This window comes from Bufo bufo, chromosome 5 (genome assembly GCF_905171765.1).
Source record: "Bufo bufo chromosome 5, aBufBuf1.1, whole genome shotgun sequence".
In the NCBI taxonomy this organism is placed as follows: Eukaryota; Metazoa; Chordata; class Amphibia; order Anura; family Bufonidae; genus Bufo; species Bufo bufo.
In genome coordinates, this window is record NC_053393.1 from 380,577,299 (window position 1) to 380,592,580 (window position 15,282).

Below are 15,282 nucleotides of genomic sequence, written 5' to 3' on the forward strand. Positions count from 1 at the left end.
GCGCTGTCAGCAGCAGTTCCCCATACGTTATCGGTATATCGGCAAAATAGATGCCGATAACGTTCAAAATCCTGAATATCGGCCGATATTATCGGTAAAACCGATAATCGGTCGATCCCTAGTATACATACATTTGTTGCCTCTATACTGCGTCCGCTAATCCTGTCTACCAGAGCGAGCCCCCACTATACATTATATATATATATATATACACACACACATATACATGCGCTTTCATAGGTTGCACTAAATTTATTAAGGTGAGTGATGCATCTCAGGACGTCTGTGCACCAAAAAAGAAAATATACCATAGCTTTCTGGCGCAAGAAATATGACATTTTTAAGGCCATGTAGGCCAGGCCCCTGAGGCCTCATCCACCCCAACTTGTGTCAGAAAAGTGAAGAGCATGCCATACATGGTGGGAAAGTATTTCTATAGCTACTATTGCAGAATATATGACAAATTCTCCCCATTCTGCGTATAGAAATAGAGTGAAAAATATGCAGCCACTGACTGACATCTCCAGGACTATCTACCAATTCACTACATTTCTAGAATAATTGTGACAGCGCCGAGAAGGAAAATATATGGGAGAGAAACTGTTCTATAGCAACCAATCACAGCACATCTTTCATTTTGTAGTCTGCTTCTGAAAACCAAAAGCTGTGCCGTCATTGGTTGCAGAGACAACCTGTGACGTATGTGGGTTATGTAGAAGGTGATCCTGTGAGGTGGGTGGGCAGGTAGAAGGTGACCCTGTGATGTAGGTGGGACAGGTACAGTAGAAGGTGATCCTGTGAGGTAGCTGGGATAGGTGGAAGATGATTCTTTGAGGTACTATAGGTGGGACAGGTAGAAGGGGACCCTGTGACATAGGTGGGACAGGCAGAAGGGGACCATATGTGGTACACAGGACAAGTACAGTCAAAGGTGATCCTGTGAGGTAGGTGGGACAGATAGAAGGTGATCCTGTGAGGTAGGTGGGACAGGTAGAAGGTGACCCTGTGAGGTAGGTGGGACAGGTAGAAGGTGACCCTGTGAGGTAGGTGGGACAGGTAGAAGGTGACCCTGTGAGGTAGTTGGGACAGGTAGAAGGTGACCCTGTGAGGTAGTTGGGACAGGTAGAAGGTGACCCTGTGAGGTAGGTGGGACAGGTAGAAGGTGACCCTGTGAGGTAGGTGGGACAGGTAGAAGGTGACCCTGTGAGGTAGTTGGGACAGGTAGAAGGTGACCCTGTGAGGTAGGTGGGACAGGTAGAAGGTGACCCTGTGAGGTAGGTGGGACAGGTAGAAGGTGACCCTGTGAGGTAGTTGGGACAGGTAGAAGGTGACCCTGTGAGGTAGTTGGGACAGGTAGAAGGTGACCCTGTGAGGTGGGTGGGACAGGTAGAAGGTGACCCTGTGAGGTGGGTGGGACAGGTAGAAGGTGACCCTGTGAGGTAGTTGGGACAGGTAGAAGGTGACCCTGTGAGGTGGGTGGGACAGGTAGAAGGTGACCCTGTGAGGTGGGTGGGACCAGGTAGAAGGTGACCCTGTGAGGTAGTTGGGACAGGTAGAAGGTGACCCTGTGAGGTGGGTGGGACAGGTAGAAGGTGACCCTGTGAGGTGGGTGGGACAGGTAGAAGGTGACCCTGTGAGGTACAGTAGTTGGGACAGGTAGAAGGTGACCCTGTGAGGTGGGTCACTTTCTACCTGTCCCACCTACCTCACAGGATCACCATTTACCTGTCCCAACTATCTCACACATTTTAGGAAAGTGTCTTTCAAACAGGCATGGTCATACCCTCTGGCAAGCAAATATCAAGAGGCCACAAGTATATGAGGCGTTCCTTGCTCTTGTATTCTACAACGGGTTCCCATTCTCACGCCACATCTTTCCTTGTAACATTATGCAGTAGTAGCTTCCCTACACCAGCCTTATTTTCAGGTTCAGATACCTGTAGCACCACTATTGGGCACATACTCAGCGTGCTACATTCTGAGAGCCATAACCTCCCCCCCCCTCAATATAGCCACAATAAGGGCTTGTTCTTTTGCTGAACAGGTTGAATTTTAAATTGTACCATTTTAGGTTATGCATAATTTATTGATTTGTTTTTCAAAAAATTTTTTTGGGTGGGATGCAATTTAATAAAATAAACCAATTGTACCATTTATCATGTGGTGAAAATAACAACTTTATTCTAGAAGTGGTTACAACTGCAGCAGTAACAAATAGAGTATGTACTTTTTTAAGGTAAACTATTTTAAAAAAAAATTATACATTTTGTTTAAAAAAAAAAAAAAAGCATATTAAAAGAAACCTTTTTTTTATTTTTGGGGAGGGAGACTTTTTCATTTTTTTAAATTACACTAAAAACTTTGTATTAAAAGTTCTTAAAATGCATTTAATTTAGCATCACCTCGCTCTAAGGGCTCATGCACACGACCGTATGTATTTTGCAAAAAATATGGATGACGTCCGTGTGCATTCTGTATTTTGCAGAACGGAACAGCTGGCCCCTGATAGAACAGCACTATCCTTGTCAGTAATGCGGACAATAATAAGACATGTCCTATTTTTGTGTGGAATGGAAATACGGACATACGGAAACGGAATGCACACGGAGTACGCATGGGCCCTAAAAGATACGGTAACTCTGATTCCAGCCATTTAAACAGGTTGTGTCAGCAGATAGCATTTATCATGTAGAGACAGTTAATACAAGGCACTTACTAATGTATTGTGATTGTGCATATTACTTCCTTTGCTGGCTGGATTCATTTTTCCATCCCATTATACACTACTCGTTTCCAGAGATTACGACCATCCTGCAATCAAGGAGGCTCACCCCTGTTGCGGCCTGCTATTGGCTGCCCCCCCCCCCCCCCCCTCACTGCAGTAAGTTTTGATCCGAGCGACGGGGAGATGCAGCGGCGGCCATGCAGGGATCTGGAGCGACGCGGGTGGCAGATATTTTAGATATCGGATAACCCCTTTAACTTTCTCTACATGAAGTGAGACAACCCCTGTAACCCCTTAGATGCTGGTGTCACCGCATCTAAATTTTAGAGTTGCACCCACCATTGCTAGGCTGTAGCCCAAATCGATCTGAGCACATAGTACACAATTGCTATGAGCCGGGGGTGATACAGCGATGTGACTACCACTATGTCGCTAATAGTAGAAGTAAATCCAATTGTAAGCAGATTGTCGCCCCTCTTCCAGACACACTAAACAGTAATCGCTTTACACGGGATTACAAAAGAATTAGACGTTCAGCGGACACGTAGAGGACAGGGTACCATCTGATGACATGCAGACATGATGGCCAATACCACAGTCTGCCAGCGTAAGGGACGCAGGTACGGTAGGCACTTTCCCAGGACTCCCCTCCGTGACTAGTAATAACGGAGATTTACTGAGATGCGTTTTATACTCCCGTCTTAAACTGAAGCTCGCTGGACTGAAATGTGGCGTGTATTGGACTGTCCCAATGACAGAAAATGAAATCCATCCCTGCCATGAGGAATAGATTTGCGCCAATTAGTGCCACTTCTTGTCTTTACAAATAAGAAATCTGTTGTCCATACACAGTCGGCAATAGGCGGACATTACTACTATGGTGTACTGACAGCAGAAGTCACATGGCTGGAGCGTCAAGAGGTATTATTGCTGCTGATGCATAGGGGAGGGCACCGCGAAAAAATACTGCATGTGCTGAGCAGCAAGACCACTGACTAATAGAGGTCGCTCTATATTTTTATTACTAACTCCAAGCCCCCAGCCACTACTGATCACCATGTCATATTCTAAAGAGGAAGCTTATCCCAACAGCCAATGGCACCAATGCACCCTTCTCACACTGGCGGGGCGCGTACGTCCTCCAGTTCAGGAGCCCATCCAAATAACAGGCTCCTAAATAACGACAAGTTCCTTACTCACCGCCAGGGCCGCCTATCATTGCGTGCGAGCAAGGAAATGTATTATTGGCCGGGATGGTCACCAGACGAACTGTAGAGCTGAGCTGGGAAAGTCTCATGCGTAGAAATGCCAAGCATAAAACTGCACGGGTAGACGTTTATGCCAGCTAATATGCCAAGCAGCCATGAACTTACCTTGGGCGAAATGCTAAGACAAGGCCAACATGTTAAAGCGGTCGTGTCACTTCAGCAAATGGCATTTATCATGTAGAGAAAGTTAATACCAGGCACTTACTAATGCATTGTGATTGTCCATATTGCCTGCTTTGCTGGCTGGATATATCTTTCCGTCGCATTACACACTTTACCATGGTTATGACCACCCTGCAATCCACCAGGGGTGGTCCTGCTTGCACACTATAGGAAAAAGCGGTGGCCAACGCTCACTCCCGTGGTCCTGGCTACCAGAAAGGCTGGCACCCTTTCCTATAGTGTGCAAGCACGGCCACTGCTTGTGGATTGCAGAGTGGTTGTAACCATGGAAACGAGCAGTGTATAATATGATGGAAAAATGAATCCAGAGGCAATATGGATAATCACAATACATTAGTAAGTGCCTTGTATTAACTTTCTCTACATGATAAATGCCATTTGTAGACGTGAGACAACCCCTTTAAGGGCTCAAGCACACAGCCGTAGCCGTTTTTGCGGTCTGCAAATTGCAGATCCGCAATATACGGATAGCGGCCGAGAGCCTGCAGACATTTTTTTTTTCACTACTTCACAATGTTCTACTTCTTCTACGTTCTACTTTACAGTGTGCGGCCCGCATCTTTGAGATGAATAGGTCCGTATCCGATCCGCAAAAAATGCGGATGACATGTGGACTAAAAATATGGCCGTGTGCATGAGCCTTAAAGGGTTTCTACCACCAGAAATACTGTTATGTAGCTGACTGATATAGCGATGCGCTAATGTCAGCACTACATAACAGTATGTTTCTAACATTAGTCCCTGCAGACGTTTTTGTTAAAAAAGCACTTTTATTGTATGCTAATGAGCCTCTAGGTGCTACGTGGGCGTAAAATCAGCACCTAGAGGCTCCGTCCACTCACGCTTTATCCCACCCAGGTCCAGTGTTCTGCAGGCCCAGCTCCTCTTGATTGATGCCACTGTTCCCTGCATCGTTGGCGAAATCCCGCGCCTGCGCCGTTCACTTCTGTCTTCGGCGCAGGCGCAGTGAGTGAAGGCCGCTCTCCTGATGCCGGCTTCCTCACTGTGACGTAGTCGGCGCAGTGAGGAATCCGGCACCAGGATCGCATCATTCACTCACTGCGCCGAAGACAGAAGTGAACGGCGCAGGCGCGGGATTTCGCCAACGATGCAGGGAACAGTGGCATCAATCAAGAGGAGCTGGGCGGGCAGAACACAGAGAACAGGGTAGGGCTGCACTACCAAGCACAGCCACTATACCAGGGATCAGCAGCCTTCGGCACTCAAGCTGCTGTGAAACTACAACTCCCAGCATGCAAACATGATCAGCTGTAGTCAAAACTCCCATAGAAGTGAATGGAGCATTCTGGGAGTTGTAGTTTCAGAACATCTGGCGTGCCGGAGGTTGTTGATCCCTGCACTATGCTATGCATGGTGAGCTGTGAGGAGGCCGCAGGGCTCCTGTGACTACTGCTGCTTCTTTCAGTGGGGATTCAGGAGTCGGACCACCTCCAATCTGATATTGATGGCCTATCCTGAGGCTAGGTCATCAACACTGAAGTCCCAGAAAGCCCCATAATACTGGTTTACTAACGGCTTGCTCGTTCACTATATACGTTCAGGTGGTTAGGTCTTTGCAGAGGCTGCTGGAGCGGGGAACCTGCGTCAGTGACAGTAGGGCTCCCACAGAGAAGGCAGGGACAGTTTTTCTCCATCGATCCATACACAGTGCTCAAGCACAATACCACTTCCTGCTCCAGTCCTAGAGGTCATGTGACCGCCAGGGGCCAGGAGTTTGCAGAGGAGGTTGTCCCACGAAAAATATTCTACAGTTTTCAAACCAGCACCTGGATCTAAATACTTTTGTAATTGCATGTAATTAAAAATTTAGCATAACCAGTGAGTTATTCAATAAAATGTATCTGCATAGCGCCACCTGCTGTTTTTTCCCCCCTTATTTCTTTGTCCTTATTACTGAGAAGGCCGCACATGCTCAGTTTCATTCTTCAACTACCTGCTGAGCTGTGATAGGGAGAGAGCTGCAGAAAATGGACACGCCCCCTGAGCTGTCAGCTTCATATAAACCTAGCAGAGCAATGACTGGGGAGGTACAGGGCTGGTTCTCGCTTTGCTAGGGCCCATTCACACGAACATAAGCCGTCCATGCCCGTGCTCGGCACCATTCGTGTGAATCCCGTATTGCAGCATGGAACCATTGACTTGAATGGGTGCGCGATCAGCAATATATGGCAAAAGAGAGGACATGTCCTAGCTTTTGCAGTGCGGAGGCACGGACTAAAAAGCTCATGAAAGAGCTTCCAATCTTCCGAGCCTCCACTTAGCACCGCATCTTGCGGACTGCGGAACCATTCAAGTCAATGGTTTTGCGCTCCGCAATGCGGGCACGGAGGGCCTATGGTCATGTGAATGGGCCCTTAGAAAGAGATTGTCATCTACTATATGACATCTGCTTTTAATTTTTTACATTAATCATGGCATAACCCCTTTAACAAACCCAGACCAGCTCTGCCATGAGGTTGTACAGCGATGTAGCTCCTCTCTGGGGGTGTATTCCACCTGTAACTGGGAATAATATGTCAGCCCCAGTTACAGGAGAAAAAAAAGCTATGAATAAAAAAAACGCACTGTTAAATGTCCCCCAAAAGGTTTTCTATGTCCTTATGGGGGGGGGGGGGGCACAAAGTGTAAAAAAATTATAATAATGATAAAAAAATTCATTCATTTAAAAAAAGCCATCACACACTGAGCAGCTTCTAGGCCGTTTCCTGGTTATAAGAAATGACATAAAAGTAAAGCCCATGTATTACCAAACAATTGCGCAAAAATTATTTACATAACAAAAAAATGAGGGGTTGGTCAGGAATGGGGGTACATGGCCCAGTTTTGAACTGGTTAAAGAACTAGAAAAATGGATTGACTGGCTGAGAACGCTCTTCATTTACTGCCTATGACTCTATAGATTGTCCGCTTTTCCGGACGAATGAAAAAAATCAGGGAATGATGGCTGAGTATTACTGAAAAGAGATGACATGTTGTAACTAACGCATGAACAACCCCCACTCTGGCAGCAGGTGTCCGAGGAGGGCACAAGTCTTACCGACAGCTGGTGTTGGCGATTCTCCCTGCCAGCTATGATCGGCTTAACAAGCTGCTGTCTGATCCATTTTACTGGAGTAAAGGAAAACTGCCTCAGTGGCCCATAGCAACCAATCAGATTGATCATTTCATTTTCCAAAGAAGCTCTGAAAAATGAAAGGTGGAATCCGATTGGTTGCTATGGGCAACTGAGCCAGTTCTACTTTACACCAGCTTCGATAAATCTCCACCAATGTGTATTAGTCAGGACTTCTTCTACACACGACTTTTATTCGGCATTTTAAGAGCTTAAAAACCTCCAAAAAGTGTTTTTGGTGACATTTTTAATTTGGTAACATATAAAAAAAGCATTTTTCATGTGTTTTTGAAGTAGCCTGTTCTGCATATTTGAGAAGTCTACAGGAAGAAAACAGCAGAAAAAAAAAAATACCACTGACAACAAAAACACCATTTTTTTTTTGCAGTGTGGACTGAATCTTGCTTATCGAGGACCCATTCAAGTGAACGAGTCCGCATCCGCAAATAGCGGGCACACGGCCATTGCCCATGCATTGCGGTCCGCAGTACGGGAACGGGGTGAGGATTTTTTAACTGATTACCTATCCTCTGGATAGGTCATCAATTCCTGATTGGTGGTGGTCCGACAGGATCCCCACCATTCAGCTGTTTGAGAAGGCACCAGTGCTCACCAAGCACAGCGCCATATATTGTATAGCTGCTTTCTATTGCAGCTCGGCCCAATTCACTTCTATAGGGCTGAGCTGCGGTATCGTGAGGATAGGTCATCAGTAAAATAAAATCTTGGAAAACCCATTTAAGGGCTCATGCACATGATCGTATGTACCGTATTTTTCGCCCCATAAGATGCATCCCTCCCCTCCCCCCCAAAAGTGTGTGGGGAGGGGGGAAATGCCCCTGCGTCTTATGGGGCGAATACTACTGAGCACTTCCATTATGGAAGCGCTCATTAGTACCGGAGGACCGGGAAGAGATGAAGGCTCTGTACTCACCGCTTCCTGGTCCTCTGCTGTCGGCTGCGCACAGCGTGAGGGCACTCTGTGATCTCATACTGTGCGCAGCCATCACAGCACAGCGCGCTGGAGGAGAGGAGCGGCGGTGTTGAGGAGCAGGAGAGGTAAGTGGTTTATTTATTTTATTAAACATGAGGCACTGGGGGCAACGCGAGAGGCAATGGGGGGCTACAGAGGGGCCAATATGAGAGGCAGTGGGGGCAGCTGGGGGGTCAATATGAGAGGCAGTGGGGGCTGATATGGGGTCTGAGGTCTGATTGGGGGTTATTCACCTGACTTGTTGGGGTCTTATTAACATTGGGGGTCTGATTGGGGCTGTTAGCTGAGGTCTGATCTGAGGTGTAATGGAAAATATTTTTTTCTTATTGTCCTCCTCTAAAACCTAGGTGCGTCTTATGGGCCGGTGCATCTTATAGGGCGTAAAATACGATATTTTGCAGTCCGCAAAAAATACAGATGACGGAACAGCTGGCCCCTAATAGAACAGTCCTATCCTTGTCTGTAATGCAGTCAATAATAGGACATGTTCTATTTTTTTTGCAGAACGGACATACAGAAAGCGGGCCCATTGAAATGAATGGTTCCGCATACGGTCCACAAAAAAAACAGAACGGACACGGAAAGAAAATACGTTTGTGTGCATGAGCCCTAATACTGTACCAGCTAAGTAGAGGAGATTTTCTAATTCTCATCTACAAAGGGCGGAAACTGACCTGTGGTTTGGATATTGAAATCCACACTTGTCAATCGTGTGGATTTTCGGGGCAGATTTCGCCCTTTGCAATGCAGAGTACACGTCAAAATCCGCAAGTAACACCTGGTGGATTTGGTGAGGAAATGCAGCAAACTCTGTGAAGAAAATCCACATAAACTATGCTATATCCACACAAAACTGAAAAAAAAAATATTAAACCTGACCGGTTTCCATCCATTTTTAACAGATGTGCCCCCAGTATGATTAATGCCCCCATTAGTACCCCCCAGTATTATTTATGCCTTTAGTAGTGGCCCCAATATAATAATGTCTCTATTAGTGGCCCCAGAATTATTAATGCCCCATTGATGGCCCCCCAGTATTATTAATGCCCCCCTTTGGCCCCCATACTTACCTCATCCACTTGGACTGGCAGAGACACTCACTCCTTAGCAGGAAAGGACTTGCATCCCCCGCATGATGACGTCATCACAATGGGAGCGCAGGTCATTTCCTGCTACATACAGTGAGGAGTGAGTGTTCCCGCGAGTGCAGTTTTTTTTATTTTAATCCATGAAAGACCCTTTTCACAAGGGTGCACCTACTGAAACGACGCCCCCCCCCCATGCCAATTTCTTAACCTAACTATTTTGCCACAATGAAAGCGTTCATTGCCCATGGCCCTTTCGCTGCCCCCCCCCCCCCTCTTGCCCCTACCTGGTGCTGCCTGAGGCGATCGCCTCACCTGGCCTCATTGGTGGTCCGTGGTGAAAATCTGCAGTTTACACTGACATTCCACACCGCAGGTCAACTCCTGCAACGGGTGCATGATGAGATTTTGTGACATTCCCCTTCACCTCAGTGGGGCTAAGCTTCGCCTAAGCCATGTGGTCACCCCCTAGGAAGAGGCCGCAGCGCTCACTGAAGTGCCCCGGTCTCTTCAAACAGCTGAAGGATAGGTCATCAATATCAAAATCTCAAATAACCCCTTCAACAGGAGAAAACACACCCCATAATTTGGTATGCAGTACCCCATATGTGGTCACATACAGCTGTTTGGGCACACGGCAGGGCTCCGAAGGGAAGGAGCTCCATTTGGCTTTTACAAAATAGATTTTTTTTTTTTTACGTTGAGAAGTCTGTGTCCTGGATCGAGTTGTAGTTTTTATTGGTACCATTTTGGGGGTACACATGGCTTTTTGATCACTTTTTATTCCATTTTTGGGGTTGCGAGGCGACTAAAAACAGCCATTTCCAGCATTGTTTTTTTTTTTTACTTTTTACAGTGTTCAATGTGCAGTCTAAGTAACTAAATCATTTTATATAGCGCTGAGCCGCACTGCGTACAAAAAATACTAAAGCGACACAAAAAAAACGCAGGTGGCCCAAAAAAAATGCAGTGCTTATTCTTGTGGGATTTTTTTATATCTAAAAAAAAAAAAACTTGACACAAATTAATCCTATTCAACCCAGTTTTTGGCAGGGTCTAATCTGCTTCGGTAGCTGGAGGATCAGGAGGTCATAGGGACCCCATGAAAGCACTGCAGGGATGGCAAGGGGGTACAGAGAGCCCTCTCCCGTCAGTCATTTAGATGTATCTAAGAGGTTAAACTAGACAGATACTTAGAGATACAGGAAATAAAAAAGACAGACAGATGGATGGATGGACAGATAGATCGATCACCATTAAACAGCCTGCTAGATAAAGTGACATTACCACCAGCGAATAACAAGCAGATAGGTCATGCTGAGACTTGTAGTTCCACTACAGCTAAATGCTGCTACTTGCGTCAGAATATAACATAAACAACTGACTCGATCTGAACAGACACCTGTACAGACTGCGTTACCGCACGGACTGTGCTGAACGTTCGGCTATAGCTTGGGGTACACACAGCGTCACGACAGTGCACGTGCTCATTCTCACCTGCAGCTGAATTCAAGGGGGGGCTCCGGCTGTCGGGTCACGTGATTTACCCCCCTCTGCTCCCCGGTTTCTGGAAGTGTGTGTGAGACTCGTCTCCTTGGTAACAGCAGCCAGCGCTAGGTGGGCGGGACGGAGGGCTACACGCACGGAATGACGTCCATAGACGGCTCCAAATATGGTAAAGGGGAAGGATAAAGGCGGGTGACTGACAGCTGGGCAGTGGGAGAGGGCGGTGACTTCATGTCTTCAGTCTTCACGGGGATAAAGCTGTGGCTATGACAACGGGAGGCGGGGCTGGCTCACGGACAGGCGCTCTCACACGCGCGGGCGGGGTCGGCAGAGGGTTGCGCCGCTCACTGACTGAAGAGGAAATAAAGATGAGATTGTAATTAGTGACAGATTCGTTTAAAGTCTAGGAAGGAAAGCTGTAGGTGCTGGGCATGGCTGTCTGTGTTCGTCTTATTCTTATATACCTATTCTTTTTTATTTGTATATACTTCTGAAGTTATTAAGTAACAGTAGCGATGCCCAGATATGTGCCCCCTCACAGTAGTTATGCCCAGATATGTGCCCCCTCACAGAAGTTATGCCCAGATATGTGCCCCCTCACAGTAGCGATGCTCAGATATGTGCCCCCTCACAGTAGTTATGGCCAGATATGTGCCCCCTCACAGAAGTTATGCCCAGATATGTGCCCCCTCACAGTAGCGATGCTCAGATATGTGCCCCCTCACAGTAGTTATGGCCAGATATGTGCCCCCTCACAGTAGTTATGGCCAGATATGTGCCACCTCACAGTAGTTATGGGCAGATACTGTATGTGCCCCCTCACAGTAGTTATGCCCAGATATGTGCCACCTCACAGTAGTTATGGGCAGATACTGTATGTGCCCCCTTACAGTAGTTATGGCCAGATATGTGCCCCCTCACAGTAGTTATGCCCAGATATGTGCCCCCTCACAGTAGTTATGGCCAGATACTGTATGTGCCCCCTCACAGTAGTTATGCCCAGATATGTGCCCCCTCACAGTAGTTATGGCCAGATATGTGCCCCCTCACAGTAGTTATGGCCAGATATGTGTCCCCTCACAGTAGTTATGGCCAGATATGTGCCCCCTCACAGTAGTTATGGCCAGATATGTGCCTCCTCACAGTAGTTATGCCCAGATATGTGCCCCCTCACAGTAGTTATGGGCAGATACTGTATGTGCCCCCTCACAGTAGTTATGGCCAGATATGTGCCCCCTCACAGTAGTTATGGCCAGATATGTGCCCCCTCACAGTAGTTATGGGCAGATACTGTATGTGCCCCCTCACAGTAGCGATGCTCAGATATGTGCCCCCTCACAGTAGTTATGGCCAGATATGTGCCCCCTCACAGTAGTTATGGCCAGATATGTGCCCCCTCACAGTAGCGATGCTCAGATATGTGCCCCCTCACAGTAGTTATGGCCAGATATGTGCCCCCTCACAGTAGTTATGGCCAGATATGTGCCCCCTCACAGTAGTTATGGGCAGATATGTGCCCCCTCACAGTAGCGATGCTCAGATATGTGCCCCCTCACAGTAGTTATGGCCAGATATGTGCCCCCTCACAGTAGTTATGGCCAGATATGTGCCCCCTCACAGTAGTTATGGCCAGATATGTGCCCCCTCACAGTAGCGATGCTCAAATATGTGCCCCCTCACAGTAGTTATGGCCAGATATGTGCCCCCTCACAGTAGTTATGGCCAGATATGTGCCCCCTCACAGTAGTTATGGCCAGATATGTGCCCCCTCACAGTAGCGATGCTCAGATATGTGCCCCCTCACAGTAGTTATGGCCAGATATGTGCCCCCTCACAGTAGTTATGGCCAGATATGTGCCCCCTCACAGTAGTTATGGGCAGATATGTGCCCCCTCACAGTAGCGATGCTCAGATATGTGCCCCCTCACAGTAGTTATGGCCAGATATGTGCCCCCTCACAGTAGTTATGGCCAGATATGTGCCCCCTCACAGTAGTTATGGCCAGATATGTGCCCCCTCACAGTAGCGATGCTCAAATATGTGCCCCCTCACAGTAGTTATGGCCAGATATGTGCCCCATCACAGTAGTTATGGCCAGATATGTGCCCCCTCACAGTAGTTATGACCAGATACTGTATGTTCCCCCTCACAGTAGTTATGACCAGATACTGTATGTGCCCCTTCACAGTAGCGATGCTCAGATATGTGCGCCCTCACAGTAGTTATCAGTTGGCGGATTATAATTGGGGCATTTGGGTCTGTAGCCCCGGGACCGGAATTGCTGGGGGGTCTAACGCCGACCCAAACGCCCACAAACTATGGCGGGGCACAGGAGCGTATAGTTCCCTGCCCCGCCACCGTCCGCCGATCCCCACCATAGGCTTCCGGCTTAGTAGGCCTAAAGCCTATGCGGTAGTAAAATCCCAACACAGGCAGGCGTGATGACGTCATCGTGCCGCGCCTATGCCCGGACGCAGCACACTGACGTGTGTGCGCAGCGCGCCTGCACCATTTACGAGTGAGCGCCGACTGGGACACAGGTAAGGCCTCTTTCACACTTGCGTTGTTGGGATCCGGCATGCACTTCCGTTGCCGGAGGTGCCTGCCGGATCCGGAAAAACGCAAGTGTACTGAAAGCATTTGAAGACGGAACCGTCTTCCAAATGCTTTCAGTGTTACTATGGCACCCAGGACGCTATTAAGGTCCTGGTTGCCATAGTAGTAGTGGGGAGCGGGGGAGCGGTATACTTACAGTCCGTGCGGCTCCCGGGGCGCTCCAGAATGACGTCAGAGCGCCCCATGTGCATGGATGACGTGATCCATGCGATCACATGATCCATGCGCTTGGGGCGCCCTGACGTCACTCTGGAGCGCCCGGGGAGCCGCACGGACGGTAAGTACACTGCTCCCCGCTCCCCGCTCCCCACTACACTTTACCATGGCTGTCAGGACTTTAGCGTCCCGGCAGCCATGGTAACCACTCTGAAAAAGCTAAATGTCGGCTCCGGCAATGCGCCGAAACGACGTTTAGCTTAAGGCCGGATCCGGATCAATGCCTTCCAATGGGCATTAATTCCGGATCCGGCCTTGCGGCAAGTGTTCCGGATTTTTGGCCGGAGCAAAAAGCGCAGCATGCTGCGGTATTTTCTCCGGCCAACAAACGTTCCGTACCGGAACTGAAGACATCCTGATGCATCCTGAACGGATTACTCTCCATTCAGAATGCATTAGGATAATCCTGATCAGGTTTCTTCCGGCATAGAGCCCCGACGACGGAACTCTATGCCGGAAGACAATAACGCAGGTGTGAAAGAGCCCTAAGTATTAGCTTTTTTTTTTTGTGTGCCAAATTTGGGGGACATTACTGAAGGGACAGTGGGGGGCAAACTACTACGTGGGGGCAAATTACTAGTGGGGGGGGGAAATTAATACTGTGGGGGCAGTGTGGGGGACAATTTATACTGAGGGGCAAATTACTACCATTGGGGGAATTGATACTGTGGGGCCGTGTGGAGAAATTAATAGTGTGGGGGGCAAATTACTTAATGGATTGCAGTGTCGGGGCAAATTATCTAATGGGGGGCAGTGTGGGGGGTTGTTACTTGATGGGGCAAATTACTTAATGAAGGGCAGTGTCAGGGCAAATTATCTAATGGGGGCGGTGTGGGGGTTATTACTTGGGGGGGGAAATTACTTTGTGGAGGGAATTACTACATGGGAGGCAGTGTTGGGGAAATTACTATATGGGGCAGTGTAGGGGAAATTATTATATGGGGCAGTGTGGGGGAAATTACTATATGGGGCAGTGTGGGGGAAATTACTATATGGGGCAGTGTGGAAGAAATCACTATATGGGGCAGTGTGTGGGAAATTATTATATGGAGCAGTGTAGGGGAAATTACTATATGGGGCAGTGTGGGGGAAATTACTATATGGGGCAGTGTGGAAGAAATCACTATATGGGGCAGTGTGTGGGAAATTACTATATGGGGGCAGTGTGAGGAAATTACTATATGGGGCAGTGTGGGGAAATTACTATATGGGGCAGTGTGGGGGAAATTACTATATGGGGCAGTGTGGGGGAAATTACTATATGGGGCAGTGTGGGGGAAATCACTATATGGGGCAGTGTGGGGGAAATTACTATATGGGGCAGTGTGGGGGAAATTACTATATGGAGCAGTGTGGGGGAAATTACTATATGGGGCAGTGTGGGGGAAATTACTATATGGGGCAGTGTGGGGGAAATTACTATTTGGGGCAGCATGGGCGTCCGCAGGGGGGGGAAAGTGCCCCCCCCCGGCCCGCCGCAAACTAACCCTACTACTTACTAGTGCTATTATTTTGTTGCGGCCTCTCTGAGCTCCGCTGCCTGGCCTGTCTGTCTC

The 15,282-nt window shown here is 48.1% G+C and overlaps 1 protein-coding gene across 1 annotated transcript in view; it reads right to left on the reverse strand.

Annotated features, from left to right (window-relative positions):
• Positions 1-10,987, reverse strand: part of MAK (male germ cell associated kinase) — a 65,693-nt gene extending 54,706 nt beyond the window's left edge. Inside the window, exon 1 of the mRNA XM_040433029.1 lies at positions 10,886-10,987. The gene's annotated coding sequence lies outside the window, so the exon portion shown is untranslated. The remainder of the gene's footprint in view (positions 1-10,885) is intronic.
• Positions 10,988-15,282: the final 4,295 nt, after the last annotated feature.